At 38.5% G+C, this 6,000-nt stretch overlaps 1 long non-coding RNA gene across 2 annotated transcripts in view; it reads left to right on the plus strand.

Annotated features, from left to right (window-relative positions):
- Positions 1 to 2,763, plus strand: part of LOC108431467 — a 102,831-nt gene extending 100,068 nt beyond the window's left edge. For both annotated transcript variants that reach the window (XR_005130363.1, XR_001858155.2), the window contains one exon: positions 466 to 2,763. This is a non-coding gene — a long non-coding RNA (uncharacterized LOC108431467). The remainder of the gene's footprint in view (positions 1 to 465) is intronic.
- The last annotated feature ends 3,237 nt before the right edge of the window (positions 2,764 to 6,000 follow it).

Genomic DNA, 6,000 nt, shown 5'->3' on the forward strand with positions numbered 1-6,000 from the left:
ATGCGAGACTGACTGTAAAGTCAGCATGTCCATGAACTCAGAGTCTAATTTAGGCCAGAATGTATGACAGCATGACACACTGTTGCTTGTACTTTGAAATACTTTGAAATAATCATTTGCAGTCTAAATATACAGTTATATGTTTAGATTTTTTTTGTTTGTGTAAGTATGCTGTCATTGGACCCAAGTTATGCAGTCAATGTAGCGTCTGTATTCTTGTCACACACGACTTACAACTGCCATTATTTATTTAGCAGTTCACATTTTCATCCTAATACTAATTAATTTGTTAATATGCTGGCCTTGTTTCTGACAGAATATTTCTAAATATTCCACTGAATGTAATAGCAAATTAGAAGTATAAAATGTAATAGTTTAAATGTTACTTCTGAGGTTTTAGGTGTTTTCATATTAGAAAACATTTCCTCAGTGTAGCAATGACTAATGTATTTGTTATTCTTGCAGAATGTCCTCATTATGAATGCGCATGAAACCTGGATAAACCAACAACTTCATGAACTACCCACAGCGTCAACAGCAGTTTGGTGGTTCGAGGCACTGGACTCCTGAAACCACACAGACCCCCAGGGCAAGAAGGCCTTTCTCTGCCAAGTGTGTACTCCTGGGCCTCACATGGCTCAGCTGGGATTTGAATGTGCTTAGTTACTTTAGTCAATTAAAAATGAAACATATATGTGACATCCAGTTCCTTGGAGAAAGACTAACCATGTCATCATGCTTATCAGGGTGATTATCTAAAGTGGAGGAAATGTCCAGGTCTATTCTTGCAGTAACAGCTCTTGCTTAGTCATGTAATTTCTTGTATTAGTATATTGTATTAGTGTACAGAACGTATTGTAGATGTTGTTATTGATGTTGTATTGACAGATACTGTAGGGTTTGTCTGGGCTGCACTGCTGTGCCTGTGGTCAGGTGCCCTGTTTCAGGCGCAGGGGAAACCAGATCCGACCTGTTCGCAGAACCGCACACAAAAGCACTTGACAGACAGCCAGATTTCCTCTCATGGCCACGCTCAGGTTTCCACGCTCTCAGTATGCTGCTTGAGAGATGGCAGGTAATGCTAGCTCAGGTGTGCTCGGGGGCGTGGCTCCTCCTTTTCCCCTCCTTGTCTTCATCACCCCAAGGCCAGCAACAAGCATGGCTCTGTTTCAGCCACTTGTCCTCCACCGCTGAAATAATCATCTGATCAGCCATCCGCCACCACCCCCCACCTTCTCAATATTTATGCCTTCGTTTTTGCAGTCCTACATTGTGCTTTTTCTCCACATTCTCTCAGTTTCAAAACTTTTGCTTCAAAATGGGGATTTATCATGCTTATAGCATTTGAAATTTAAGATCAGAAAAGATTGGCTGAAAATACTGCGTCAGGTCATTTTGCAGTGAAAAATTCACATGAAACCAAAGGGCTTTGAGTTTTTGTGGAACATCAGTTAGAAACTGAGATATGACTTTCTCTCATTCAACCCACACTACCTACTCCACACACCGTGTTCACCTTTGCTTTTAGCAGGAAAGGAAGTGTGTGTACAGCCAAAGCATAAAAGAGGCACATGTTATATACTCTATTAAGAATAAGTATACTAATAAGTATATTAGCATGATTAATTTATGTAGCACCTATCCAAGGCCTCTCATACACAAACAGCACAACAACAACAACAACCACAACAACTACATAATCACCCCAAAAAAAGCTTCAAGTTGAGTTTTTAAGGAGGAACGTGACAAGGAGAATCGATTGTGGTTCCATAGTGTATGGCAGGGGTGCTTAAACTTGCTGTTCTGAATCTAGATTTTGTTCATTTTTGAAATATATTCAAAAATACAATTTTAAAATAAAACTAGAAATGTAATAAGCTACATTCAGTTATGCAACATTTTGAACATCCCTGGTCAAACTATATGTTTTGTTGATTTTCTTTGTGAAAATAAGTTCACTAATACTCTAAAGGAAACACAAAATATTTTTCCACTGCCAATTTTACTGCACAGTTTCTATTTATTCATTATTTAGTATTTAGTTATATAGTATTTACAAACATATTTATTCCTCAGTTTAAAATGCTGGAAAAAATATAAACAATAAAAATATGCCATAACTGGACAAAGGCCACACTTTGTTTTTTCTCAATATGTTAAATTTAGCAAATAAACAGCAATTGTGCATTAAATTGTGTGTGTTCTCTGTGGAGCATGTGTACTTATATACACTTAGTAAAATATGTAATTTGGGCAGCCAAATTTTGCATATAACTGCAATATAAAAATATGTTTGTTCTGTCTTTGGGTGAGGGCCTGGGGTTGGGTACCTTGCTGGAGTGTCAACTCAAATGACTTCACAGGCCAGCCAATTATGGCCTGTGGGCCACTCTGTCAGTAGCCCTAGTTATTGTTGGAAATGGTGCTAAGAGTGGCGACCAATCTGAATTTAGGAGCAGTTAAATATCTGTTTATGTTTTTCTTAAATAGCTGTTTTGCTCTTTTTTCCGTGCTTTGCTGTATTCCTTTACTCCAGGCTTACATGTCTGTAGTTAACCTGATGTGTTATAAAACACCACCAATGATGACATTCTCTACCACATGCTTTCCCAACTCTACCAGCTGCCGTTATTTGTTCTTCATATTTGCCCAGCCTCACACTATATGTACCCTGCCCCTCTATTTTCACATTGCACCCACACACCTGTTGACAAACAAATGTATATGTCTGCATCAAACGAGGAATAAAAGAACACCGCTGCACATGCTATATACGTGTCATTTGTATGGTTAAATATGTGGGCTGTAAATCTCTCTTCACTTTGCTAGGTATACTGTATATATTTGAGAGGGCTCCCTCCCAGGCGTGCTCTATTTTAGAGTGCCCATTTAGTCAGGCCCCCTGCCCTTCTGGCAGCTGATGGAAAAGGCAGCAGAACAATAAGCCCCCACCGTGCCTCTCTGCCTGCCCCTAGCCACCAGGGGAAGAGGAAGCAGCAGCCTCCGTGCGACACATTATTCTGTCCCCTCGGAACCTACAGCCAGGCCAGAACCCCCCCGGGCTCGCTTGGCCCTCTAAGTGCCGAACCAGAGACTGAGTGACATTTCCAAAGTCCTGACCTTTGTTTTTCCCATTGACTAGGAAGACGTTTGAAGGAGATGCAGTGAGAGAGCACTGCTTCACTCTTAGCGACACACACGCAAGTCTGCACACACACACGAAGTGCAGCACAAAGTATGTAGCTCTGGGTCTGCGTGTGTAACTGACATTTTTATTGACTTGGTGCCCATTAAGAATAATTTTGAATTTGCTATAAAATAAATGTCTCTTTGTACTTAAATCAATGAAAGTGCTGCGCAGAAGTCAGAGACCACCCTTCTTTTATTCAGCTTACAGTCAAATCAGCTATTAAGTAGAAGTTATTTATTTCTGAGGATATTAGATATTTAATAATGGATAAGTCAGAGGAAAATAAGTGCAAAAAGAGGGCATTTAGAGACAATATAACAACTGGGAGCACCTTGTAGACTACCAGACCTATCACCGTTAGATTAGAGGGTATTTCAAGCTTTTGTCTTTGAGAGAGAGGGAGAAATCCAGCTCCACTCTTACTTCAGATCTAACAAAAATCCACAGGTGATTCTGTCCATCCTTCTACTGTGAGAAGACAGCACTGTGAACCTAACAGGAGGTGCAGCTGTCAAAAAGCCATTACAGTGACAAAAATAGGCAAAAAACAAAAAAAGAAGAAGAACTGAAGAGACTGGGTGCTCCTGAGTCCAGACTTCAACATAACAGAATTTATTTAAGGATACTTGGATAGTGAGAACCACAAAATGCAGCCAACTTCTAAGACTGAACTTTGGAGGTGTGGAGCACATCCCCACCCAAAAATGAAAGCTGTAATAAAGTTTCTTTCATCATAAGCTTCATGATTTAATGGTATTTAATGCTTTTATACTACTAAAGTATGATTATGATATCCAGATTATGTTAGCAAAGCTTACTATCACTACAAAAAGTCAAATAAATATATAACTGCTAAACCTCTTCAAACAGGATAGTACCTTTTTTGAATGTTAACTTTTTACAGAAGTAGCTAACTATGACCAGGATTGAACTCCTGCTCAAAAAACTGGCATGGAGGCCAAATCTGCACTACCATTAAGAACCACGGAAATACGTACAAAAGTATTCTTTCAGGTGATGTGGTAATTCCAGGTATGGACCCTCATTAAAAAATATCCTTTTTAGCCCATATTTAAAAGCAGAATGGGAAAAACCCATGCGGTGTAAATGGTGTAAAGTAGCAAGAGCTGCAGTGTTGATAGCTTGTGTTCGGTGCAGCTCTCAGTACCTTCCTGCAGTTTTCAGCGGAGTGCTGAATGTGGAAGGCCTCATTAATGATATAAGCTGCTGCCCAGAGCTTTGGTCAAATCAGACTCCTGCTATGAGGCTGCACTCCAAGACTTGTGACATCATACGGAGCCGGACAAGTCAGAGGCACTGCTAATCGCTTAGCTTAATTGAGCGCTATGCTGAGACACAAATTGCCTTCTGCAATCAAGGCTCATTTAAGCGTCACACCATGTGCTCATAGCCCATGATATGACATTTCTTTTCTAATCTATTGTTTGCTGAATATTAACTTTGCTTTCAACATGCCCCCTGCATGTTCCCCTATTTAATACACTACAATTCAAGTTGCTGTTTTTGCAGGCCACACTTTTCTGTATTTTTACAGAACTCCACAGATGGATGGTGGGGTAGAATGGGGAGTGGGGTTGTTTTGGATCATGATTGTTCATCCTCATCTGCTAATCTGTTTATTCCTAATGCTCAAAGACTTAAAGAAGTTTGAGGTGTAGTCCACACTGACTTGTTTCAGACGCAAGCAGAGGAGGCAAACGTCAAGATATAGTTAGTCCAGTAGAATTTGAACACAAGTGAAGTAACACTTTGCACAAAAAAGAAAATGGCAAGTGAAGTCATCCTAAATTTTGTCAATATATCTAACATGAATCATATATCATGATGTATTTTCCTTCCATAGCAGCATTCCCCATAGCTAATGCTGCATTTCAATATTGGTATTAGCAGAGGGGAACACTCAGGGCCTTCTAAGCCTTTAAAGACAGCTTAAATATTATGTGAAATAAAATTAAAATACATGTTTGTAATTTTTTTTTATTCATTTAAACATTACACTGCTTGCTTTTAAAATATTTATTGTGTGAATACTTTCATTATTATATTTTAAATGGAAATAAACAGGTTGTATTACACCCAACAGACGCATATGACACCACACAAAGTCCATGAGTTAGCACTTAATTAACTCAGAGACCCTAAGAGTGACCCAGTGGTCACTCTTAGGGTCTCTGAGTTAGTTAAACATTTTACTCAGTGACACATGGGGGAGGTGGGACAGGAAAGTGACACACGCTATTATTGGTTAATATATTTTCCCTTCCCACTGTTGCATGGTGACACAAGCAAAAATCAGAAGCTGTTTTAGAGAAAGGCAAAAGACATGATCTTACAATGGAGGATTATGGGAAAACAAGTATTTTATCTTTTAAATGGTGTGATATGAATCATGTTTAATATGACCAGTGACAGGAACTAAAAAGGAAGAATTTTCTATTCTTTATATTTATCTAATAAAATTAAATTAAGCATTATGTCCCGAAACAAGCAATTGAATATGACCATTTTACTACAGAAAAGTGCACAAAACAAGTTTAAAAAGTGTACAAATAGGTTAAATAATTTTGCATTATTCTTACAGTATATGTGGATGACAGCAAATACACCAAAGAATTTTCAGTGTAATCTGTCACATGGCTAAAAGAGCAAAAAGAAAATCATATAAAAAAATAAAATAAAATAAAAATTGAAAAGGCCTTTACTAGCCATTCCCTCCTGAAAAAGTGGGGGCTTTATACTTTTTGATTTAAAACTTTAGTGCCCCCATTAGGCCAATCAATGTAATTTTC

The sequence above is a fragment of the Pygocentrus nattereri genome, chromosome 6 (assembly GCF_015220715.1).
Source record: "Pygocentrus nattereri isolate fPygNat1 chromosome 6, fPygNat1.pri, whole genome shotgun sequence".
Lineage (NCBI taxonomy): Eukaryota > Metazoa > Chordata > Actinopteri > Characiformes > Serrasalmidae > Pygocentrus > Pygocentrus nattereri.